Source organism: Polypterus senegalus, chromosome 6 (assembly GCF_016835505.1).
Source record: "Polypterus senegalus isolate Bchr_013 chromosome 6, ASM1683550v1, whole genome shotgun sequence".
NCBI lineage: Eukaryota > Metazoa > Chordata > Cladistia > Polypteriformes > Polypteridae > Polypterus > Polypterus senegalus.
The window spans coordinates 26561553-26589511 of record NC_053159.1 but is presented as its reverse complement, the minus strand read 5'-3'; the positions used below and the strand labels follow the sequence as shown (position 1 = coordinate 26589511).

The following is a 27959-nucleotide window of genomic DNA, read 5'->3' as shown; positions in this document are numbered from 1 at the left end:
TGTGGTAACTTAGTTGTGTTCCTTTACACCGGGTATTATTGTTAGTTGTTTAGGGCAAGCTTAGGTGTCTTTTCTTTTTTGGTGTGAATGTCCTGTAAACTGAAAGCATTAAAGCAGACTTTACCGGAGACAAAGAAGGTTGGAATGTTAACCTTTAGTTTAAATAAAGTGGAGTAATAACTGAGAAAAAAAAGAATCTGAGAAATCATCTTTTGCAATTAGACAAATGGCAGGAAAAGCTACTTTAATGAATTCAGACCATTTTATTTTGTTCTTTAATTAAAAACACTACTTATCTGAGTTTGGATGGTGAAACAGCTTGTGTTAAGTACAGCAGCTGACATGTTCGATTATGAAAAGAAGAGATAAAGAAGATTTTAAAATTGCTGTTTAGTAAGCAAGACAGTTGGTAGCCTAAAAGCAAAATTTGTCTATTTTACTTGATAACCTGATAAGCATGTTAGCCTAGTGTATTTTTTAAGGGTTTACACTGTGTTTACTATTTGATCGTGCATGTGTCATACAGTATAGGTTTTGATAAGAAAACCTATTTATTTTTGATAAGAAAACATATTTATAACTACTACTTGAGAATTAGGAATGTCAACCATGTACAACATAAAAAAGAAGCAAAAAAATGTATAGATGTAATAAATGTATATTTTAGTTGTGAAAAAGCTAAATGATTTAAAACTATAAGTGCATATATATTTATACTTAGGCAGTGTTTAACTGCCAATTGAAATTAACAAATCAATGTGTGAGAATATACAGTGTATTTTTCATATATATATATATATATATATATATATATATACACACACACACACACACACATACATACACATAGTCATATGCTGCTCCTGTTGGCGAGCTGCGTGGCAATCATTTAAAAGCCTGTATTGCAGCTGTCCTTTTGTCTCAGTGCTTTGTCTTGCGGGACGTTAAAATGTCTCCGAGAAAATCACATCTCGACCCAAGTATTTTTTATTATTATAATATATATATAAAATATTGTGATATTTGGCCGGCTTATCATCCCGGCCAATACCCCCAGGCCACCAGATGGAGCCCTCCCTGCAGTATGGAGGTGCCCCGAAGACCAGCAGGGAATCATGGACAATGTAGTTTTTATTCTCAGCCCTGCTGGACACCTCAGGGGCCGCAAGAGGGCGCTGCAGGGAGGACCGAGGACTCATTTGTGCCCTATGACCCGGAAGGCAGAGCGACAGGCTTCCGGGGTGAAGAAAAGAACTTTTACCTGACCCGGAAGTGATTGAGGATCACATGGACTGGGGATTGAGAACACTTCCGGGTCTGGGATTACAAAAGGACTGTGGGAGCTCCCAGGCGGCGAGCTGAGCTGGGTGGAAGGGTGGCAATGCGTCTGGGAGCTGGAGGATTGGTTTATTATTGTGATTAGTTATTGATTTATATGAGTATTGTGGTGGAGAGTGTGCTTTGTGCACTGTGGCAAATTAATAAAGTCAACTGTTGGACTTTTACCTGGTGTCTGGAGTCGTGGACAGGGGTTCAAGGGAGCGAGAGCACCCCCTATCTACCACTATATGTGGAAACTCGGTTCACGAACATCCCGGTACATGTACAACTCGGTTTACGACCAAAAAGTTTGCCAAACTTTTGCCTCGGTTCACGACCACACACTCGGTATACGAACAAGCCAGTTTCCCTTTCAGTTTGTACATGTTCAGTCTCTCCCTGTGCATTTCCTGTGCAGCGAGCAAGAGAGAGTGAGAGAGCGCGACACACAGACACACACACAGGCAGCGAGAGAGAGGTGCACACACGCAGGCAGCGCAAGAGAGGCACGCGCACACACACACAGGCAGCACAGAGAGGCGCGCACACACACACACACACACAGGCAGTGCGAGAGAGATGCACACTCACACACACACACACACAGAGGCAGCGCCAGAGAGAGAAGAGGTTGCGACACACACACAGGCAGCGCGAGAGAGAGCTGGAAGCATTAAGGTAGGAAGGCAGTTAAAGAATGCACTGGACTTGATTTTGTTTTCACTTCTGTTTCCAGCGATCTGTTCGTAGCGTGCATTGTTGCAATGTTATTTTTCTTGGTGGTTTATTAAATTACCAATTTTTTCAAATGTTAATTTTTTTTCCCTGTGCTTAAAACTCATTTAAAAAGTGCTTTTAGCGAGCGGTTCTTAGCACTATAGCGCAAACTATTGCAGTGTTAGTTTTCTCTGTTGTTCAAGGTTTTCTTAGTGTTATTCAATGCTTTTACATTTAGTTTACTATTATGCTGTGCATTCTATGGTTTAATTAACTATATTTGTGCTTAAAAACTTAAAAAATATATATATTTACAAACAGTTCGTATGGTCTGGAACAGATTAATTGTATTTACATACAGTCCTATGGGGGAAGTTGCTTCGGTTCACGACCAAATCGGTTTACGACCAGAGTTTTGGAACGAATTATGGTCGTGAACCGAGGTCGTACTGTATATATATATATATATATCCTTCCATCCATTATCCAACCTGCTATATCCTAACTACAGGGTCACGGGGGTCTGCTGGAGCCAATCCCAGCCAAAACAGGGCGCAAGGCAGGAAACAAATCCTAGACAGAGCGTCAGCCCACCACAGGACACACACACACACACCAAGCACACACTAGGGACAATTTTAGGATCCCAACCCACCTAACCTGCATGTCTTTGGACTGTGGGAGGAAACCGGAGCACCCAGAGAAAACCCACGCAGACACAGTTGAGAACATGCAAACTCCATGCAAGGAGGACCCGGGAAGCAAACCCGGGTCTCCTAACTGCGAGGCAGCAATGCTACCACTGCGCCACCATGCTGCCCTATATATATATATATATATATATATATATATATATATATATATATATATATAAAATGTATATATACAGTATATACATTTAAATTATTTTAGTACATTACAGATGAAATCAAACAATATGATAGCTTGTAACATGAAAAGCATTTTATTCTCTTTTATGCTATACTTATTATGGAAACATTGCACATATTTTATTAATTAAATTTAATTTTTACTTATTTTAATATTTTTATGGTCACTGAACAATATGCCTACAGAATTTAATTTAATCAATAAAAAAATGAATAGGTACTGTAACAACTATGGCCTATAGTTTAATTATAAAAACAAAAAAGTTAACAGTTTAATATAGAACATAATGCTTCTATGAAACTGGTCATGCAGGATCTTGGTGTAAAACATTTTTAAAGAGAAAAACAAACTGGAATTGGTTTCAGAATCAAACAATTCAGTCACATGAAATTGGTAATCGATATCATCCCTTAAAAAAACCTGATCACAGCATCCCTAGTTAAAATACAGCAAAGATGACAAGACAGCAAGTCCATCATTATTTACCACACAAGCCCAACTCAACTTAAGCCTTCTGGGAGTCATGTATTTAGTCATGATGGCAGTCCATCACATAGGTACATTTTTGCACAAGCCGACACGCTTACTTATATCGGGAAAATGAACTCAGCTGAGACATCTTTGAGGTATGGGACGGCAAATGGGAGTATGACATTGAGAATGGTCATACTTTACAAATCAATGACCTAGATGGGATTTAAAGCCACTCTGCTGGAACTCTTATGCCATCTTGATACACAATTATCATAACTAGGCATGACACAAGAGAAAAAAATGATAAAACAAATCTCAAATTCTCAAATTATTTTAATCCAATTCAGTAGAAAAACAAATAATTGGTTAAGTGTTATTCAGGTGTGTACATGAGGTAGCCATTAATTTAAGTCACTAGTGGTCAACCTGTTTTCAGTCACTGAAGGGATATTATCTTAGAGCAGCCAGTAGCTTAGATGGCTTCAAAAAACAGAGACCAAGCAGCCACATGCCACAAATGACACCTGGTTCCCAGCCTGGATTAAATGACTTGTCAGATGTTATTCTTAAATCTCATACTAAACTCTATAAAGATACTGTACATCAATGTCTAATAAATCTAGTTAACTAATATATGTTACATTTGTATTTTTACTAAAGGATTATTTATATGTTCTTAGCATAGTTTAAGAATGCAAGACTGCTTTTTAATACAATATTTTGGCCTCTTGTTTTTTTGGTTAATGCTTACAGTACGGCATGGATCAGTAGTTTTCAAACTGTAGAGTTTGGCAGGTTATCACAGGATCCTTTAGCATAACAAAACAGGAAAGAATAAAGACAACAAAATTGTTTCTGACAAGGAATAGATTTTATTCATCTAATTATTTGTCTATGAATTTTATGTATAATTTTGTTAATAAAAAGAACAGTTACATTTAACTGACCTCATCACTAAAGACCATTGGTATTAGAACAGGCTGAAGGACTCAGCAAAGTTTAAATATTAAAAGTAGTTAACAGGAAAGCCAAAGAACAACACTTACAAGACAACCACCAAAGGCTAGCTAGCCTACCCAGAAAACGAGAAGGCCCTGTGTCTGATCATCTAGCAAGCTTTGAGAGTGACCCCATTCTCATGATGAAGTATTACATTTGAAGGGAGTGCTCATTTGTAGGCTTTGCTAAATTAAATGAAGACTGAATTCAAATGTTTTGCATCATGCAGGCAATGGTCCAGGTTCTGATGACCTGTGCTATAATGGAATGTAGAAACTTACACCATCAATCAAGTTGTCTCATGCTCTTGTAAAGCAACTGCCAGCCATGGATTGCTTCTAATCAGCTAGGAGGAACCCAAACAGCAGTATATCAGGTAGGAAATGCACCTACTGGCTTATTTACATTTCTTTATCAGTACATCAAATGCCAATCTTCATCATACTACTATTGCACACTTTAAAAAGGATGACCATGAATAAACAAAAATGACAATATAAAGAAAAAATATCTATGACAAAAGATTTGTAAAAAGTGTTGGAGGTATTAGGGAATGTTGGAACAAGGAATGGCAATAGCCAAGAAAAGTTAACAAAAAATAAAAGTAGACTAGACAGTTAAGTGTTCAGGTTGAACTAATAGATTTTGGATTAAAAAAAAAATCAATACTTTAAGATTAATGAAATCAAACAGCATTTTCAAGTACCATATGCTGTTTCAGTAATCTAGGATAAACAGAAAATCCAAAGGTTAAAGAGTCATAATAACACGTGATTTTAGGATTCACACAGCAGCTCCATTTCTTTCATTAACTATTGAATATGAAATTTAAATCTATAACCACTGTGAAACGTTTAGGTCATACAGGAGGAAAATATAAAAAATAGATCTGGCTTTTATACAATTTTCCTCCACTGACCCCGACTAAAAAGAAGGAAAAAGTCCAATACAATATCTATATTAACTTGACACAAATATACAGAGCTGTAGCATTCCCTACCAAAAGGAAAAGAAAAAAGTCAAAAAAAGACATGATCATCACCAGCAAGTGCAAGAACTATATCTGAGGAGCTAAAACACAGACAGGAGATGAAAAGAGTGATGGAGAAAGAGTAAGAAAGCTACACAAATATTAAAAGCAGAAGAAAAGGCAAAAGAAAATATATCCAAAAAAATGCATTAAAGCAACTCAAAGGTTTGTACAATTGACTAAATTAACATTATTTCCTATATTACATTGACATTGTTTCATACAACACCATCAACAGTGAACCCTGATCCTAAACTCCTTATTTGATAAGAATGTACAGTATTATACCAGATAGCTGTCATTTTTTTCCTCTCTCTCTATAAAAAATATAAAGAAAATGTAAGTTAAGAATAAGATGTCATTGAATGCAGCAGAGTAACGTGAAAACTTTGGGCAACAGCTGAGTAACCTGACAGTTTTTCTGATAATTTCACTTTTCAGAAATGTTTCCTAAAGTCACTGAAAACTGTTTATCTTCTGATATCTTTAAAATGATAAGCCATTCACAAATTCACTGAGTGAGTGTCTGTATATGTGAACTTTCTTTGTAAAATTTGAGTATCATGTACAAGAAATACAGTTTACTGGGGAAAAACAAAATGTTTGAAGATGAGCAGCTACAAACCAGAGTTGATTTCCTTTCCCCATTAAATTCTCATGTAAGTTATTAAGTGAAGATGATTTAATTACCAATTGTACACATTGCAGAATGTGATGATAACCAGTATTACATGACATGCTCAAGTATTAATAGGGCCTTCATGCTACTGCTCAGCCTTTAATCAACAACAAAATGGCCACTTAGGACATTTGCCAAATGTTGGCTAATCTCAAAAGCACCCTAGAGGCAGTCAGCCTTCCTTCTCCTCCTGTTTAGTTAAGCAGCCATGAGTCAGTAGGCCAGTATGGTACTTTGATGTGTTCTACTGTTCAGTTCCTTTACACACAAATGCACTCTCCAGTCTCGAGACATGGAGGATGAGCCACACAAATGTACACAATTACATGCAATGAGGTGGCTTTAATATCTGTTTACTACTAACATCTACTTTGCAAACTCATAGTGGCATATGGATTTGACAAAACAAACACACAAGGCAGAACTAAAACCTTTATAAGAACTGAAAACTGACATTGAAAGGTGGCCTTTAATTACAGTACAGTGAAGTACGCTAGAACAATTGGTTCTAGAACCTCATTTATTAATGTATCTGTTTGTTCTAGCATACACTGAAATAGATGTATTTAGGGTTAATTTATTCCAGGCCCACTGCCTAGAGCAGGGATAGGCAATGTCGGTCCTGGAGGGCCGTAGTGGCTGCAAGTTTTTGTTCCAACTCAGTTTCTTAATGTAAGGAAAATTTTTGCTGATGAAGCACTTGTTGTTCAAGTGGCATTTTGATGCTTCATTTTAGTGATCTCACTTGTGTTCCCCATCCTTATTTGCTTATTTCAGCCTTAAACAGCCGCATTCACTGTTTTAATGGCTCCTTATTAGAAGCAATGAGCGCTCAGCTCATGCAAAGGATGCAGCTACAAGGAATAAGAAACATGTGTGTCTTTTGTGTGGTGTTTTACCTACCATGATAGAAGCGAAAAAAAGGTAAAAAAAAAAAAAGTCAAGATTATGGCTCAAATCACCGAATATAGGTAAACCCTTCTCATGGAAACCAACTCTGTCAAGAAATTGCCTTATTAGCTGTCAGAAAAAGAATTGAACATGCAATGTTTTGGTAATACGAATCTGTGCTGGAAAGTTATCATGCAATGGTGTAATATGACATCCCCAGCAATTTCTAGTTGTGCAAATTGACATATTCAGGTGATGAGATCAATAACTGCAGTCATTAATTTTGAAATCCCCTCCGAGTAGAAGTTGTGTAATATGACATTGGCTTAAGTGAGCACATTATTCACATTAACTGATCTCAGACAACTAGACCCAGTCAGTAGTACTATGTGAGTCAACTTATTTTTGGCATTTGATGCCATTTTATGACATTTGATTTGTGTATAACATTTATTTAGGTTGCTACATATAGTACTTGGTCAACTTGTTAAGCCCAGAAATGCACTATTAACCGTGGCAACTTTGGTATGAAAATTCTGATGCAACCACATAATGCTCACACAAACCTGACTATGCAATTACAACACGGAGGTAATACATTTTACTGAACTGTGCCATGTGAGGGAGCTCTACTAATGGATTAGGCTACCAGCAACAGTGATGCTAAAACGTCAGTCCAATAATGGCATTAAAATTTACATGCGAGCGATGACAATCTATCAATAAACCACCAAAGCGCATCAGATACTCAAGACCAAAAGTAGCGTCAGTGTGAGGACACCAGGTGTGCAAAGGGGCGCACTGCCAATACATAACAGTCAACACACCAATCAGTCACTGAAGAATACAAGAATAAACTCCCCAGGTGCCAGCTGAACATAGCAAGGACAGCAACCCATTAAAACAACACCGCACTCCATACCTGATTTTTTTCCACACTAGACTGTTTCAAACAGGATCATCATAGCCTTGTCACTCTTCCAGGCAGGGCTTGTCTTATGCCTGTGTAACTATGCAGAAGAAGCACACATATGGATTCTTTGCTGGCTTTTTAAAATCGTGTGCCTTCATTTAGATACAGCAATGGCCACAAATTAAAAGATACTCTCCAGGGAAATTTTGATCAGAATAATATCTTGTGCTTAAAGCATTCATTGCATAAATTGTGCTCCGTTATCTCAAATTGCTCTGGCAGCCCTTAACTGAGCAAAGTAGTACAAGACTTTTGCTGGCTTACACTGCATTATCTTGACTAGCAAAAGCTCAAACTGGAAGTGCAAACATGCAACAGAAATTAAGGTTGCGCGCGCACACATACACACACACGCATAAAACACGACAGGGTCAATAGGGTAAGCCCCACTAATCAGAAACTAAGTAGCAGCACCTGGTGCAAAGGGAATTTCAAATACTGTACAATAAAAACCATTATTTTTATTGAGAAGAAACTTCACAGAGCATATGATAGAAAATTGGAAAAAAGACAAAGTTCAGCTTTCTATTAGCAGCTTTATAACAAGCTAAATGACAGAGAGAAGTTTATTACATATTTTGTACAATTCTGCAATCAGGTGGGGTGGTGACCCATTGACCTTTAATACATCTAAAGCCCATCTTTATTGCATCCATCCTTCTATGCCTTAGACTAAAATAAATAACTTCAGCATGTGCCAGTACTTTCAAACATCATCTTTACTGGACATATTGGGGTTAACTTCAAGGCACCACATACTAGCCCCCAAAGAATATTTGTACCCCTCAGGTTGAATTACTCTTTCTTCAGCATGTTTTGAAAAAGATGAGCAGAGTCTTGTAAGCAGCATTTACTGAGAAATAAGTCAAGAATCAGAAAAGCCTGCCTCAGGGCAATGTGGTTATCAAAAAAGACTTTTAATAAAATAAAAATCATCTAGTCGGTTGCCTACTTAACCATGCGACTGCAGTGAGCAAACTGCAATAAGTGAAAGTGTTGAGCAAACGTACTGTAGTTCACTGCAAAGCCATTCTACTTGTCCACAAATGTGGCATCCTTCCCAGAATTCTTTTAATTGTGTTACTTACTTTCCCTTAATCTCATGTAAAACAACTACTACTTTGGAAAAGAGATACAAATAAGCAGATTCACGTCTCATAAAGAAACATGATGTAGAAGCAGTTTTAAACAAAACAACAATTACAGTGTAAGGATGTGATTATCAGGTCTGTCCTTGGCAGAGCCGTTTCACTCCGCACCTCACCAGGTAAATGGTAATTTTACTAGGCACATGAAAAAAGTGAAATCTTCAAAACCATTTAGAATTGCGTATGTTTTAAGTCATCATGGGACCGGCCTCTGCACAAACATTTAACATAAAAAGCCATGTGATCTGATCAGGCTGTGTGTAAGCTATTCTCTTAGTCAATACTATACCGTAAACAGATAGGAAAGATACTTGCCAAAATGACCACCACTACTGAACACTTTTATCACACAGCTATGTACACTCACTGAGCAAATTGTCAGAAACACCTGCTTATCTATGCAATTATCTAATAAGCCAATCATGTGGTAGCAGTGCAATGCACAAAACCTTGCAGATACAGATCAGGAGCTTCAGTTAATGTTCACATCAAACACTAGAATGGGGGAAAACGTGTGATACCTGTGATGTCAGCTGTGCCATGATTGTTGGTGTCAGATGCGCTTTTTTTAGTATTTCTGTAACTGCTGATCCTCCTGGGAGTCCATGCACAACAGTCTCTAAAGTTTACTCAGAATTGTGTGAAAAACAAAAAAAACATCCAGTGAGCAGCAGGTCTGTGCACAGAAATGCTTTGTTGATGACAGAGGTCAGAGGAGAATGGCCAGACTGGTTTGAACTGACAGGAAGGCTACGGTAACTCAGATGACCACTCTGTACAACTATGGTGAGTAGAAAAGCATCTCAAAATGCACAATACATCAAACCTTGAGGTGGATGGGCTACAAAAGCAAAAGATCACGTCAGGTTCCACTCCTGTCAGACAAAAACAGAAGGTTTAAGCTGCAATTGGCAAAGGCTCACCAAAACAAGCTGATAAAGGGAAAAACATAATATGGCCTGATAAGTGTCAATTTCTGCTGAGGCACACAGATGGTATGGTTAGAATTTGGCACCAGTAGCATGAATCCATGCACCTACCTTGTGTGAACAGTCCAGGCTGGTGGAAGTGAGGTAATGGTGTCAGAAATGTTTTCTTGGAACAAAGAGCCCATTTATACTAAGTCCATTATTTGAATGTCACTATCTATTTGAGTATTGTTGTTAACAATGTGCACTGCTTCATGGGCACAATTTACCCATCTTCTAATGGTTCCTCCCAGCATGATAATGCACTTTGTTGCACAGCAGAATTTGTCACAAACTGATATTATAAACATAACAATGAGTTCAGTGTTTTTCAGTGGCCTTCTCAGTCACCAGATCTGAATCCAGCAGGACATTTTTGGGAAGTGGTAGAATGGGAAATTCACAGCACGAATGTGTGTGTGACAAAAATTGTGTGATGCAATCATGTCAACATGGACCACAGTTTCAAAGGAATGTTTCTAACATTTTGTGAAATCTGTGCCATGAGGAATTGAGGCTGTTTTGAGAGCAAAAGGAGACCCTGTCCAGTATTAGTACAGCAGTCAAATCCAAGTGCTGCATCTGAAAAATTCTATAATAAAAAACTGTAAATAAACTGTAGGCTCCCATCCATATGAAACGAATCAACCTTAGTTGTCTGAAAGGCCTTTTAATTTCAACGGTTAATTTTTCAAAACTATGAAACTCAAGTAATACTTTATTCTATCCCATCATAGTAATTTTTGACTAAAAGTGCCAGATTCCAGCCAAACATCTATTCCAAATTTAGACAAATTATATAATTGAAAAATGCCTAGGTAGTTAAGTTGTAGTATTTGATAAAAAAAAAAACAGCTTACACGTCCAGTTTAGCAGAATCACATACACTATTTAGAATATTGTAAGCACAGTCCAGTGAAACAACAAGGTCTGTGCCACATACCCAGTCAACTGCTGCAGCAGAATGTTTTTATAAAGTCACCATGAATCACTGCTTGCCAAATAAGAATTTCCCCGGTGCTGCTCAGATTTTTTTATTTCAATCTGCAGTCTCTTTTGGTTCATAGCTCAGCTCTCTGCTACCTGCTAGATCCTTGTGAATTTTTATTTCATACTATAAGTGGCAAAAAGGAAGCAAATCCTAATTACAAGCCATCACTGTCACAATCATAGGAATCACACACTAATTATAGAAACCACAGGTCTATTAATCTGAAGCACCACTAGTTTAAATTAAATCAATGAGACCTGACTTAGACAGTGAGTCGCTCAAATCTGAATATGGAGACATTAACACAACCACAGTGCTTGAACTCCGACCTCGTTTAATCATTTATGAAAACAATTAGAAGATAACCGTATGGGAATATGTGGGGAAAAGGTGAACACTACCTCTCTGGAAACTCAGAAAAAATGGTATATTTTAAAAAAAAAAAAAAGCAGATTCAAAAGGTCAGTGGTTATTAGAAGCAAAAAGGAAACAAGGGGATAGACACTCATTTACACCATAAATACAAGTTCATTTTTTAGAATGTACCTTTGTTGCACAGCAGAATTTGAGACTGTGTTGCACAGATGTACACAAATATAGCGCTGTACACTCTGATGCCATATTTAGTCATTTTTGCCTATTGAACAAGATTATTTTATTAAAAAAATTGCAAAGTACAACAAATGTGTTACATCACTGGGAACAGTGTGAAGAGTAAATAAAAGCTATAAAATGGTGTTCAGGATGCTGTCATGTGATGCCATTGTAAAAAATGAATAGATGTGTCCACTTATCCAGTCTTAAATGAGGGCACTTGCCAAGGCTTTCATCTCTCTGCCTTTATAACAGTGTAGGACTCGTTACAATTTCAGCCTCTGACTCCGAAGCCAGGGAGCGCTAATGACTGGGCTCAGTGATCACAAGGTGCAGAACCAGATTATCTTGTTTACTTGATGCAGCTGAGCCACATACCCCAGCTTCATTCTGCTTAAACCCTGATGACATATGGCTATAACACTGTGCTGCACTTGTTCGGCAAGTTAAAGAAAAAGAAAAAAAAAACAAAAAAAAAACCAAAATTAAATCTACTACGTACTGATGAGGCATATGCAAAAGGACAGCAATTTCTGGGCACCTCACTCTGCATTTCTCTTTTCACTCACACCTGCCTTGAGACATTTACACCAGGTGCACTCTCTGTCTGGTATTTCAAATGTGCTATTCACATGGTTCTTCAAGTATCTGTGTGATGACATGAAGATCATGTACAAGATTTGTTTGTCCCCATGCCATACAGGTATATCCAGCACAATGTGTGATATTCTTATTGCTTTGGCAACTACACTGACTTATACCTGCAAACAAAATAATGGTAAAAGACCACAAGCCTAAAATGAACAGTTGAAAACAGAAGGCCACCTGAATGCAACCCAAAATATCTTGACTTCAGAAAAGAATAGCATCATCATCATCATTTATTTCTCATATGTTCTCAATCATTCTGATCAACCCTGCTTGAATTACAATATTCAAAGGAGATTAATCACTGCTGGACTGCCTCATAACTCTAGTGTCCTGGGGTTGAACCCTAGCTCGCCACCTCCTCTATGGAATTGGCACATTTTATTTGTGTCTATGTACATTTTCACCTGGGTATGTCTGTTGTCCAAGTATATCCCAAATACATGGCTGTTAAGTTGACTGGCTTCTCTAAATTGGCCGAGCATGAGTGAGTGTGGCTGTGTTTATGTGTGTGCATGACTAAGGGCTGCTTTTCTGGACACAGGAACAAAGATGATTTGAAGTTGTCTGACTTTACAAGGGCTGTAAATATGTCATGTATTGCACTATACATCTTTTAAGAACTCACCTGAAAAAATTTCTCAAATCCTAATACCTAATGTGTTTACAGCTGCCTCTCACTGCAAGAGGCTATGTGTGTTTGTGTGCCACATAATCGGTCTCCTGAATAAACACTCCTTCTGTTGCCTACGGACAAAATTAGGCAAGGGATCTACATCTTTATTTACAGAAGTACACTGGTGGAACGGGTCTCAAATTAGAATAATAAACACATACTTTTATATGAAAAGAGAAAAACAAGCTTAAGACACTATGCCGATAAGAGGGGGCTATTCAATTGAGTTTGTCTGGTCAAATCTGTGGACACACCAATCAGTTTCCTTATTAAAAAAAAATAAGGAAAGTATATTCATTCTTTCACTTTGTAAAACAGCTTTATTTTAAAATATGGTGTAATTTTTTTCCTGCTTGGCAAATGAAAAAATCAATTTTATTTATGATTAAACAGATATGGAGACCTGCAGCAAGCAGAAGAGCAAGTGTGTTTAATATTATACATCAATCATATCAAATACTAGAGACCATCAATAATATACATTTACATTTTATCACCTAACAGACACTTTTATCCAGCCCTATTTACAAATGAGGTCAACATAATCTAGTAAACAGTAGTCTTGGAACTAAAACAAGTGTTAGGGGACAACGTTACAAAACTGAACATAACAAGTGGAGAGCTCTACGCCAAACAAAACACCACAAGACTAGTTAGCCTTTCCTAAGTTACAAGCACCTCTCATCCAAATCGGTATCTATTACAAAGAATACACACACACACATATATATATATATATATATATATATATATATATATATATATATATATATATATATATATATATATATATATATACACACAGTGGTGTGAAAAACTATTTGCCCCCTTCCTGATTTCTTATTGTTTTGCATGTTTGTCACACAAAATGTTTCTGATCATCAAACACATTTAACCATTAGTCAAATATAACACAAGTAAACACAAAATGCAGTTTTTAAATGATGGTTTTTATTATTTAGGGAGAAAAAAAATCCAAACCTACATGGCCCTGTGTGAAAAAGTAATTGCCCCCTTGTTAAAACATAACCTAACTGTGGTGTATCACACCTGAGTTCAATTTCCGTAGCCACCCCCAGGCCTGATTACTGCCACACCTGTTTCAATTAAGAAATCACTTAAATAGGAGCTGCCTGACACTCAGAAGTAGACCAAAAGCACCTCAAAAGCTAGACATCATGCCAAGATCCAAAGAAATTCAGGAACAAATAAAAACAGAAGTAACTGAGATCTATCAGTCTGGTAAAGGTTATAAAGCCATTTCTAAAGCTTTGGGACTCCAGCGAACCACAGTGAGAGCCATTATCCACAAATGGCAAAAACATGGAACAGTGGTGAACCTTCCCAGGAGTGGCCAGCCGACCAAAATTACCCCATGAGCGCAGAGACGACTCATCCGAGAGGTCGGTCACAAAAGACCCCAGGACAACGTCTAAAGAACTGCAGGCCTCACTTGCCTCAATTAAGGTCAGTGTTCACGACTCCACCATAAGAAAGAGACTGGGCAAAACGGCCTGCATGGCAGATTTCCAAGACGCAAACCACTGTTAAGCAAAAAGAACATTAGGGCTCGTCTCAATTTTGCTAAGAAACATCTCAATGATTGCCAAGACTTTTGGGAAAATACCTTGTGGACTGATGAGACAAAAGTTGAACTTTTGGAAGGCAAATGTCCCGTTACATCTGGCGTAAAAGGAACACAGCATTTCAGAAAAAGAACATCATACCAACAGTAAAATATGGTGGTGGTAGTGTGATGGTCTGGGGTTGTTTTGCTGCTTCAGGACCTGGAAGGCTTGCTGTGATAGATGGAACCATGAATTCTACTGTCTACCAAAAAATCCTGAAGGAGAATGTCTGGCCATCTGTTCGTCAACTCAAGCTGAAGCGATCTTGGGGGCTGCAACAGGACAATGACCCAAAACACACCAGCAAATCCACCTCTGAATGGCTGAAGAAAAACAAAATGAAGACTTTGGAGTGGCCTAGTCAAAGTCCTGACCTGAATCCAATTGAGATGCTATGGCATGACCTTAAAAAGTCAGTTCATGCTAGAAAACCCTCAAATAAAGCTGAATTACAACAATTCTGCAAAGATGAGTGGGACAAAATTCCTCCAGAGCGCTGTAAAAGACTCATTGCAAGTTATCGCAAACGCTTGATTGCAGTTATTGCTGCTAAGGGTGGCCCAACCAGTTATTAGGTTCAGGGGGCAATTACATTTTTACACAGGGCCATGCAGGTTTGGATTTTTTTTCTCCCTAAATAATAAAAACCATCATTTAAGCAGCATTTGGTGTTTACTTGTGTTATATTTGACTAATGGTTAAATAATAAAAACCATCATTTAAGCAGCATTTGGTGTTTACTTGTGTTATATTTGACTAATGGTTAAATGTGTTTGATGATCAGAAACATTTTGTGTGACAAACATGCAAAAGAATAATAAATCAGGAAGAGGGCAAATAGTTTTTCACACCACTGTATGTATGTATATATATATATATATATATATATATATATATATATATATATATATATATATATATATAGGTGCTGAGCCATTGACTAAGTAGGCAAGCATCAAAGATTTGAACTTAATATATTCTCCTAAACAGAGCCAGTGTAGTGACCTGAAAAGAGGAGTGACACACTCCCTTCTCGGCTGATTTACTATATGACATGTCATTGCATTTTGAATTATCCACAGTGGCTTGGTGGCGCGTGAAGGTACTCCCGCCAGCAGGGTTATAGTATATAAGGTGTGATGAGACTGATGCCTCAACCAATAGTTGCACTGTAAAAATTTATAGGGTTTCTGCTAAGGGCTACACCCCTCTTCTCAGCTGCTCATCCTCCCTAAGACAACAACAGAGGGGTCTTTGGAACACACAACCACCTTTTTATCAGCAGATCTGAAGAAGAACCCCCTTTTGGTATGGAGGACAATTGAACTTGAAACTACAAGGGTGTCTCTTATGTAAAAGCAGGCAGCAGTGCTCTCTTGCAGCACTGCTACACTTGCTCCCTCTTGTTGCAGATACTTTAACTCACCCTACTAATGCCACTTGAGATATCCTCTTTAAACACCCTAGTTAATTCAAAAGAGTTCTTGTTTTTCTATTTACTTTGTGTTTATCCTTTGAGTTTTTTTTTTTTTTAAATATGGCGTCATTCTTGTTACATTTTTCTCTTCACAGATCTGCCATGAGACCCCTCTCTATCAACAACAAGCAGATTTCTCTTTTTATTGTTTACTTTGAAGTTTTCCCATGGTCTGCATTCTGAAGACAAAGCCTAGATGGACTTCTGTTTTCGCCATTCCTTCGACAGAAAAGCAACTGGAGTCATAATACAGATAGAATGACAATTGCTTGAGTGAAAACAAAGAGCTACAGGTTTGGTCTGTTGGATTTCTGTGCAATGTTTAGATACGTGACATTATTTACAAGCATATTTCTCACATGAGTATCCATGTCTGTTGTTTTGATTGTAACTTGATGGATCACATATTCTCTAAATGTGATGGCTGAGGTGATCAAAGCCTTTGTTATTATGTTCTTACTCTAGTGGTTATTCTTATTGTGGTGTGTTTTGTAAAATTAACTATATAATGTTGTGGCAGGAGGCTGGTGGCCAGACAAGCCGGGATCCATGAAAGGACTGGGAGGTGGTCTATACATCCCCCGGGCCACTAGGGGGAAACAGCCCTGGATAAGGAGGGGGCCATGGGGATGGAGCAAAGAGGTTCAAGCCCATTGGGGCCCGTGGCCATCACCAGGGGGCGCCCCGAGCATTGTTGAGCCCAGGAGATCGGCACTTCTGCCACACCTGGGAAAGTGGAGGAAGGACCTTCCAGGGACGCCCAGAGTGCTTCCGGGTGCTCATGCAGCACTTCCGTCACACCAGGAAGTGCTGCCGGAAGAATGTCAGTGAGCACCTACAGCACATCCGGGTGATTATAAAAGGGGCCGCCATCCTACACTCAAGGAGCTGGAGTTGGGTGCTGGAGTAGGATGAAGCTTCAGTGGACGGAAGAGAAGCAGCCCATGGACTTTGAAAGGCCCCAGTAAGGGTGTTTGGTGCGTGAAGCACTGTGTGTGTGTGAGACTTGTGTCTTGGGGGACTTGGTTTTTATTAAACGTGTGTGATTTAAGAACTGCCGGTGTCAGTCTGTTTGTGTCCAGGCTGAACTTCTCGCAATGTTAAAAGTTGTGGTTATTTTGGAAGATATCTGGCTTTATCCTATGCTGCACATTACGTTAGAGCTAAACACTTATATTTCATATGATCATATCTTGTCTAGATATATTTTGGAAATGGTAATCTGGTAATTAGAGTTTGTAAATACTTAATTAGCATTAGCAGTGACCTGCACCTATTGAGAATTATTCAGAACAACACATGTGTCACACACAAGATTTACTAACTTATGACTCTCTACAGGGTGGTCCAGATCTAATTATGCAGATCCAGATCGTCTGGATGACTTTGATTTGTGGGGGGACGATTCCAGTTCGGTGCAAAGACGATTCTTCATGTTGTCAGTTCGCACACTTCTCAATGGTCTGGGATTTTTCGGGTGATTTTCTATGTAATAAACTTAATAAGTTATAGCGTAATGAAAATTGCATAATTAGATCTGGACCACCCTATATTAAGTCATTTACAAAAACTGATATGTTAAATCCTCACGTTTTGTACATTAAAAAAATCCAATGATTGTACAGATTGTAGTTTTAAAATCCAAATAGGGAAAACATGATTAGCTTTGCTGCTATCACTTTGTTGAGGCTTTAAAGGTTTTTGTTGTGTGCTCAGCATATACTTACGATACAATAAACACATTTTGATTTAGTAAAGAAAACACTCATTAAGCTCTTTCATGTTTCTTTATCATGTAAACATTCCCATATCCCATCAATCCAGTCTTTCCTTAACCTGCTTATTTAATTTTTAGATTGGAAGCATTAGGTGTACACTAAGACTGGAACTAACCCTCTATGGACTGCCAGGCAACTGCAAAGCACACCTATGCACAGACAAACTCAGACTCGCTCATACTGGGCCAGTTTCAAGGTGCAACATAACATAACCTAACTTGTGATTGCCTTTTAGAAGTGGCAGAAAACTGGAAAACATGGGGGACAATCTATGCAAACACAGCAAGAATATCTAAACCTCAGCACAGACAGTGCACAGGCCTGGGTCACAAACAGCAGATAACAGCTCTCTAAGGCAGAAGCACTAGTCATTACCACTGTGCCACCCGCATCTTGATATTTGATAGCTTCAATACATGCCTCCCCTCCTTGAGCTCTCTATGACCTGTGACTGTTATGATGGCAAAGATCAGAGAATGAAATGAATACCAATATGCTTTTCCTGTTAGCTCTAGTGTTTTATTCATGAACAGAAATGCAGTTTTGCTATTGTGATGTGTCTGAATCAGTCACTCCTCTATAAAGACAAAAGTGCCTTTTTATTTGAAGATATTTTTTAAATCGCTTCACCTTGAAAAGAATGACAAAGGGCTAGAATAATATGCCAGTTCTCATAAGATAACTTATTATATGTTAACTTCACAGTATTCCTAAAGCAAGAGTAGTCTAGGCAAATATTGCAAGTGGCCCTTTACGTTGGTCTCCCACAAAATAACTGAAAGAACTGGGACTGCTAAGTTAGGGTCCGAAACCTAAAACGTAATTTCTTATGCCCCACAATGGGCACTTTATGTTGTTATTGCCAAAGTGTGCCTTACTGTGAAGTTATTCAGACAATAATCATCTCAGAAAGCATTACCCTACAAAAGAAGACGGCTCTTGTTCAGAAAGCGGATGACACTTTGTTGTTTCACAAGGACGCCATATATATAAGTAGGTTTCTCATTTCTGTTATCATTTTAGCCCTAAAATAGTGACTTAACATTGACCTTAACGTTAGTGTTTGGGCAAGGGGAAGGCCATCTCAAGTGGTGTCCGCTTTCTGAACAAGACCCAAGAAGACATTAGAAAACAAAGCCTGAGTGTTCACCTACAAGTGTGTGATATTTATGAACTATTATATAATACAATATATTTTATTCTGTAGTAAATATTTTTTCTTTTAGCAAACCTACCAAAAATTGATACCTTAATGTAAAAAATGGAAATAAATTAAACAGTACACTTCTAAAATGCGTATTCCTATTTTTGTAATTGTTTTAAGTGGGTAAATTCTGCACAAGACTTTCTTCTACACTAGTTAAGATTATACGGACAGTGAAGGGAACATGATATAAGTAGCATAATAAACAAGTCTCTTTTATTTTTTGAAAGATAAAAAGTGAAAATGGAAGAACAGGGTTTATTGGGACTTCACAAGTACAAACTGGAACAACAAGCACTGTGTACCACCCGACGCCTCGGGCAGACATTCTGCTAGAATGTGGGCTGTTGAGAAGAAGGAGGTGGTGATGTTGCTGGCAGATGACTGATACAGAAGGTGCAGACTACAATTGATTTACAGGTACTGCAAATGATTACTTATCGTAAGTCTGGTCTTATGTTTAAAGTTGTGAGACTAACATGACATCTGTTTCTCAGTCACCTGTATCCTGCCATATTTTTTATCAGCACTACTCTCTGAGTACCTATACACCCCTAATCTCAAGATGCTCTTATTTTTATTATTTTTTACACATTAAATAACGTAAGATATCTTTATCATTTAACTTGGTTCAGAGTTTACGGATGACACGGATAAGCTGGGATCTAATTTCATTGGTTAATTCTATTTCTCTTACTCTTAAGATTACTACATTTAAAAGGGAGGGAAGCGATAACAAAAAAGTAGATGCTAATGGAAAAATTTGTTAATGTTTCATTTTTGAAAACACAGGGCTCTTCTTTAACTCATGGATCTGACAAATTTGTACATTAACATGTACATTATATTATACATTGTATCATGAAAAGTCAGTAGAACTGGACAGAGAATGAGCAAAGCATTATTACGCTCTAGGAATACTCGTTTATCTAAAAGTCATTTTAAGTTTGCTTTTGTCACAAACACGAAGTGGTCTGCAGTACATCAAGGTAAACCTTCAGTGCAAGACATTGCCCACCTACTTTATGTTTACTGAGTGTTTGACTAAAGCATTCATAGTACACACTTCAGAGATTTCTTGCTAATGACCAGGCAGATACAGAAGGATTTAGTACACAACACAGTAGAATCATGGTAGAAAATTGATACAGTACAATATACAGTATATCAACAAGAACATATTCCATTTTTTTTCTGTTTAGTCTATTAAAGTGATTTTTGTTATTTTATTTATGAGATTCTATCCACTGGTATAATTTGTGATGTGCCATCTGTTAGAATAAAAAACGCACTGTACTGATAGCAGTAATAGACCTAAGGAAAATGATATTATTTCTAAGTACTTTATATTAGCAAAATGCACTTTCCTTTTTAAAAGCACAATTAAACGTTTCTCTTTTCTGTTTGAGTACACTTTAATAATATCCTATGGTATACTATAGCACAAGCTTTTCTGTCAAATCTGATTCAACGTGAAGTGTTGCAAGGGCTGAGAATTTCTCATCTGACATTGCAGGATCAACCAGTTTCTTATCTGTCCCATCATGGAAAATCTCCTTTCTGAAGTGACAGTTCCAACTGGCAAAGTAAGGGCCAGCAGCACATATCTTGTAATAATTAGGATAATATTTCAGATAGCTCTGAAACAAAGTCACGCTTCGAAGAATGTCCATTTCGGAAGGGTAAGTCCAATATTGATTTTCAACATCTGAGTTCTTCTGACTCGCATCTTAAAACCACATCATATGCATCTGCAACTGCAAGCTACCTGGTTGAAAACTGCCTTTCCTACTCACCAATACCAGAGCCCATAAAGGGAATGAACACCTGTTGATGGTAGATAGCAATTATCTATTCCTGTACTCTCTTAAGCAGTCTTTCTCTGGCCTAGTGCTGTTTTGATGACATGGTCAGTGGCAGGTGTACTGCATTAACATGTTAAAAATAAAATACCTGCTCTGTTTCCGACACAGCAATAAGGCTGAATGCAGGGAAATCGCTGCTCTTTGCCAATGCTGTGCTCTTTCCATTAATCTATCCATCTTTAGCCTCTGCCATTGCAGTTAGCTAAGACAAAAGCAAACTATCAAAGTATGTGGCCATGAAATTGCCGCTTTTTTGAATACCAAATAATGTGCATGTTTATCCTAGGAGCAAAATTAAAAAGTAAAATTTTAATAAAATTAACTTATGGTACTGTTTTATTGCCAGAAGAAAATTTGCTTAGGTAAACTATAATGGTTAATGTTTGATGCAAGTTTTTTAAAATGCATGTTTTATGCAAATATCAGTGCTGGATTTCAGTTTGAGGGGCCAAGCCCCTCTGGCCCTTGATAAACTACACCCTTGATTACATGCTAATACACTGCAGTCCAAAAGATGCAATTGCACAAATGGTGGCACTGCTTTAAATATTTCTATATATACCAAATGCACTGTCTTCATTTAAATTGAGAAGATGGATTCATTTTGTTCATCATGTTACTGTAAAGAAAATAGCTTGGTATGAAGCATGCATTTTGGAGGCATTTCCAAATAAAATCAAATCCGCTGGCAAACTAGAAGGATCTGTCCAATTCCAGCCATCAAAACATTTGATAGACAATTAATCCGAAATGTAAAATACCATAGCAAAGACTATGAACCAAAAAATGCTCTACACATTCACAAGCTTCTAAGTACGCTTTGAAAGCTCCTGCCTTGACAGGTCAAAGTTCATCTTCATGGGAGATGTAATGAAGCTCAATGGGCAAAGAAAATGTCTGATCCCTTTAAGATAAAAAAAATAGATGCAAAGTGTTACAGGATTCTTCCCCCTGATTAATTAACAAGCAATTTTGATCAGTATTTGAGGTCTGAACAGTGGTCAATGTATCTGGCTAAGAAAGACGAGTAAGTTAATGGTCTAGATCTGTTCATTAAAATGTACTTTAATGTAGCCATGAGTATTTAAACTAAGCATTTGCATGTAACATTCCAAAAATACTTAAAATATGAAACCTTCTAAACTCAATTACTGGCTGATAACACCATAACAAACACAAGGTCTCATCTTTAAAGGATTCACCCAATGCAAAGGTCAGATTGTGTTCCAGTCCGTTCATTTTATGTGCTGAAATAAATATTCTCAGTCTTATTTTAAAAAATGATGAGATACTTGAAATCCATTTCCACTATTAAAACAGATTGACATTTATGCTTATAAAGGTAAGAGTGAACTTTACTGGTAGTCAAGTAAAAAGGGTAATATTTTGTTATATACACAATGCTTAACATATGGCAAAACATAAAAACAATCCTAGTATTATCATATTGTGATATAGGTATCAGGATAATATAGCATCATGGAGTCCCTAGAAATTCTCCCAACTACTAGCTAATTAAAAATTAATTTTAAATTCTTATTAGAAAAATCAAAGGCTACGTAATAATGCAAAGCAATTCCAACTCTTACCAACTAGTTAAAAATAATTTTAAGTCAATGAGAAAAACAACATTTATGAAATACAAAATGGTTAGAAAAAATAAATCAAACATGAAATACCAAAGCATAACTTGTTCAAAACAAAGCTCAAAGGAAAACTTCCTGCTAACACATTTCTTATATAACAACAGGCAAAAAGTGAAAATGAAAGACAGTGGCAGAAGGCTGTCACCAAGCAACAGAGCCAGCAGTTAAAATGAGACACAACTGGGCAAAGGCCATGATTAAGTTTCAGAAAATTAAATGAAAGAGTGTAAACTTTAAAGTAAAGGGAAAAACTGGTCTTCTGTCTTGATCTAAGGTCTACAATGAACAGGCTTCACTGACAAACTACAACCTCCAGACAGGGAACACCACAAGACTAATCGAGCATTTACTGAAACAAATGCTTTTTTGATAGTGGGGCAGACTGTGTAGGACTTCAGACATCTCTTCTGCATAGTCTGGTCAAGTAACACAGTGCTAAGAGGTCTAGAAAATGTTATAGAAATAGCTGTAAATTGGACCAGAGGTAAGTGTAGTGCAAAATTTATAAATATATTACTAAAGTGAAACACACACTGCCGTGTCACTTTGAACCAGCGTGTAAGTAGAGAAACAGGTAGTAGTGTTATCAAAGTAAAAATCCGATTTAAGTCATAAATTAACCTCAGTCTAAAGAGACGGAATGAAGGGTAATCCATATGCTTTGTCGCAGTGGCAAGCATCAAACTTCTTTCAGAGAGAGCTTATCAGAAATACTACAGGTGACCATGTTTGCTAAATGGCTCACAGAGTAGAGTATTTTATACGAGCTGACCTAGAGGCAAGCACATTTTAAAAGAGCAGAAGGAAAACAAAAACAAAAAAATATTTGCTTAAATAAAGTGAAAAGTAAATTAGTAAGAACAGCAAAGAGTGTTTACAGTAACAATATGACAAGATATTAATATTTTGTCAACTACTTTGACAAAATGCAACTCTGTTCTATCTGCACAAAAGCAACAAAATAATTCACAGCATGAGATAAAATAAATAATGCCATCACTGTGCTCATAGGGAAGCCTCACAGACAAATTAATAAAGTTACAAATACGCCTCTTAGCATCTCATTATCACTTTTAAGTGCTCACAGGCTGCTACCTCTAGCTACTGACTGCTGCAAAAATAAATAAAGAAATAAATCAATCTGTTTAGGCAGCATTGAGGTTCGACAAACCGATGATGAATCAGAGGGCCTGAAAATCAGACCTTTGCTAAACAATGTGAAACATACTGTAAAACAGGGCTTCTCCCAGTTTCTCCCAGTGGATCTAAAATTTGAATTTTTCACAATTCAGAGTTATTCTGTAGTTATTATGGAAACATTATAATCAGTGACTCATGAATCTGGTTTAACAGATGAAGTATCCACATACAAGAGACATCAGAAACCTCAACACCACTAACCTAATTACAGTCCAATATTGTTTTTTATCACTTTGATTAATGTTTATGCACAGAAAAAAAAAATCTAAAATGAAACAGCAAAAACAAAAATGAGCTGAAAATGAAGAACTGAAATGGAACAGAAATCGAAAATTATGACATGACAAGGTCATGCATTCTAGTAGCTTTAGTGTGCAAAAGTGTAACAAAATTTAGGAGTCAGGGATGATCTATAGACAGATAAATCTGTGAGGATGCACCTTTCAGAAGACCCCCAATGATACACATGTAGTTCATTCCTATAGACCATATGGTAAAACAAAGGGAAAACAGACTTGTTTTACAGCGTTATGAGCTGATGCAGTGAATGAGATACACAGCCAGAGATGTATGTCTCTTCAATAGCTGGTGTGCTGTGTTAATTGTGCTTGGCTTAAAAATTACCTGTGGCCTGTGGTAATAATTCAAGGAAAACTGAGTGGATCAAAATAAATTATTTTAAGTAAAAAAGTCAGTAACAGAAATAACACAACTTGTATACTCATAGGCTACGCATGAAGTGTATATCATACAGATGTTTATTTTAATTATTTTTCCCATTATAAAGGAAGATGTACCTATTTATCCATACCATTTAACATAAATATTAATACAGAAAATGGCAGGACCGGAAAATAGAAAATAATATTCCATTTTACAAAAAGCTTGATTGGACAGATCCAAGTATAGGCCAGTAAGCTTAAAGTGCATCACATGGCAAGAATAGGAGTTTTACTGAACAGTCAGCTGGTTCAGATGAGGGTTGTCGTGTTTTACTAACATACTAGAATTCTATAAGAAAGCAAAAAAAAAAAAGGACACAACAAGGGCAGTGTATGTGATATTGTTTATCATGACTTGCTGAAAGCATGTGATAAAGCACCAGTGGGAGTTCAGGGTGTGGTGTATAAATGGGTACAATATTTGCTAAAACACAAGAAGTAGAAGGTGGGGAACCTTACCTGAAGTGAAGATGTTAAGAGTGGTGTCCCTCAGGGGGGTCAGTGCTAGAGCCGCTGCTATTTTTAACATACTACATATAAATGTAGTCTGTAGATGTGTGCAGGATTTGATAAAGCACAGGAACCAAAGGGTTATGTTGAGGGGAACTTTTTCAGAATTAGGTGATGTTAAAAATGGTATCCTTCAGGGATTAGTGCTAGGACCGCTGCTTTTATTAATATAAATAAAAGATTTGACAAGAACATAAACAAGAAGCTGGTTAAGTTTACAGATAATACCAACCTAGGTGGATTGGCAGATAATCTAGAATCTGTTGAATCATTACTGAGCAACTTGGACAGCATACAGGCTTCGGCAAATTTGTGGCAGATAAAACTTAATGTAAGTAAAATCTAAAATGTTATATATAGGAGGTAAAGTGTTAGATTTGAATACACAAGGAGAGAGCTGAAACATGAAAGTACTGCTTCTAAGAAGGATTTAGGAGTCGTAGTGGACTCATCACTAACAACTTCCAGGCAGCTTTCAGAAGCCAGGAAGAAGGCTAATAGAATGTTAGATTATACTGTATATCACAATGTGTAAAGGTCAAGTCAAAGGAGTTTATGCTCAAGCTTTATAACACACTGGTGAGGTCTCCTTTTGGACTACTGCCTGCACTTTTGGTCTCCAAGTTATAAAAAAAAACAAACGGCAAACCAATATTTAATTCTTAGTGGCAAATACTGAAAATGTGAGAGATAATGTCAGTCAACCACTGTCAGGTCATTTCCACAAATCTCTGATCAAATTAATAGATTTTGCAAAAGATAAATGGAAAATACATGAGAGCAGCTGGCCTCTGTTACTCTAAACCTTCAAGCAAAGCCTCTTTATAGGATAACAGCTCATATGCAGCCTCTGCCCTAAACTCTCACTTTAACTGGCGTGCCAGAAACTCAGATTCAATAAATTATTAGTAAAGCATTCTGGGCTTGATGTCCTAAGTGCTCTGACCTCCCTGCATCTTCATCATGCCATACAGTGCATCACCATGGTAACAGTAATGCACTGTAAATCGCACCTTTTTTTTAACCACAGTATAGGATTCTGAAGATCTGCCTTAAAATGCATAGAGAGCTTCTGTTTTTCAAAGCAGCAAGTGTCTGCCACTTACAATCAGCTTGTACTTTGATAATCTACAGTCTGAATCTTTCATTCTATGGTGACTCATTCTCTGCCTTTCACTTTTTTAAACAGCAGAAAGAAAAACACTATCTGATGTGCAAGATTTAGTGATAAAATGGCTCACCAGCTTATCAGTTTAGTGTTTAGTATGTATTTAGGCTGGGGTTTCAGTGTGCAAAGGAAATTTGATTCAGAGCTGCTGCTTTTGTCTTGACTGTCGTGCAGTGATTTGCTGTTCTGAAGTCGCACTTTCATTTCCCATTAGGATCTCTGCCCAATATGCTGCTACTCTGAAAGCATCCATCCATTCATCCATCTTTCCATTTTCTGAACCATCTATTAGAAGGATTGCAAAAGGCCAAAGACTAAGAAAGCAGAAGTAGGTGCAAGCTGGAGACAACCCTAAAAGAAATGCCAGTCCACTATACTCATATATTAAACTCCAGTTTCATAGAATACCCTTCTGAAAACCTGAGCACACTGCTACAGAATGTTTAATAACGCTCACATCATACATGAACAGCTGTCTGTGGCCCTAGTTGACTCTGACTGACTCACTTTACTGCACTTCTTACACAGCTTCTATGCAACAACGTTTTTAAGCCTGCTTAACCTAATTGAGGATTGCAGGGTCCAGAGCTGACGGCACTATGCAATGTCAGTGAGTAAATTAGGACTTCAAAATACCATTTAAATGACACAAGAGTATACCAGCATTATTTATTAAAAAGCATAACGTACCAAACAATCAGACTTGCTGACCCATTTCATTTTGAATTGCTGGGTTTTGCTGACACTGAGGATTCATGTGCCATGACACCAAATCAAAACTCAGGATTGACTATCAGCTCTGCCTATGAAAAGTCATGTTGATACTTATCGTGTAATGACCGCCTATAAGGCAGCAGCTTCTCAAAACAGCACAAGGCTGTTTCATTTCAAAAAGAAGAAACATGCTTTCTATAGCACAACTCAAGAGGTGAAAGTGTCCTTTTTCTTTTTGGAAATGAAGAAAAAAACTAGAAGACAATTGTTCTGAGACATTGTCAGCACTTTGGGAGAGACTTAACATTACATTAATTTGCTACTCAATTTTACTCACACAAAAAAGCAGTTAAAGGTTAGCTCTATGTTTTTGTGAAAATAAACAGCAGCTAAACTATTTATTAGCACACGCAAGGAAGAATTTCACTGACAATCACAAAAACACCATTTCTGAGTTGACCTGGTTATAAAATAATTCAATATTCAATAATAATTTTATGTTATTGAATGATGTGACAGGCAACCATTATGTCTCAACCCAGCAACCTCTATATTGTACCACAAGAAGCTACCACTTCAAAGGGTAGTCATTTGAAATTTGCCCCTGGGCTGCTCTCATTTCCCATCCGTCCATCGCACATAGCTGTAGCATCATACTTTAGTGCCTTAACCACTGGACCATGCTGCCTGGCTTTAAAAAATTAAGATTTGGTGACACCCCCCTTTTTTGATTTGTTTAAACGTGTCTCTTCTTATCCACATTTGGGGAGTTCCAGATCATTATTATTAAACTGATGCTTTTCCAGGCAGACATCCAGTACAGTATAGCACAAGTACTCGACTGCTATTACTAGAAAGGGGAATTCCTTCAGTTCGGGGGTACAGTGAACAGCTTGTGACAAAACAACTGAATGTACCAAGGACTTGACATAAGTGACCAGGGAAGGACTGTTGCTCTAGGCACTTCATCTCTATTTAGTCTTACTGCTTTCCTAAACTTCGTCTCTATCTGATCAAAGAACTAATAAAAGGCAATGGAAAAATCCTC

At 37.4% G+C, this 27959-nt stretch overlaps 1 protein-coding gene across 7 annotated transcripts in view; it reads right to left on the bottom strand.

Annotated features, from left to right (window-relative positions):
* LOC120530889 (kazrin-like) overlaps positions 1-27959 on the bottom strand; it is a 690431-nt gene that overhangs the window by 166277 nt on the left and 496195 nt on the right. The gene's annotated exons all lie outside the window — the stretch shown is intronic.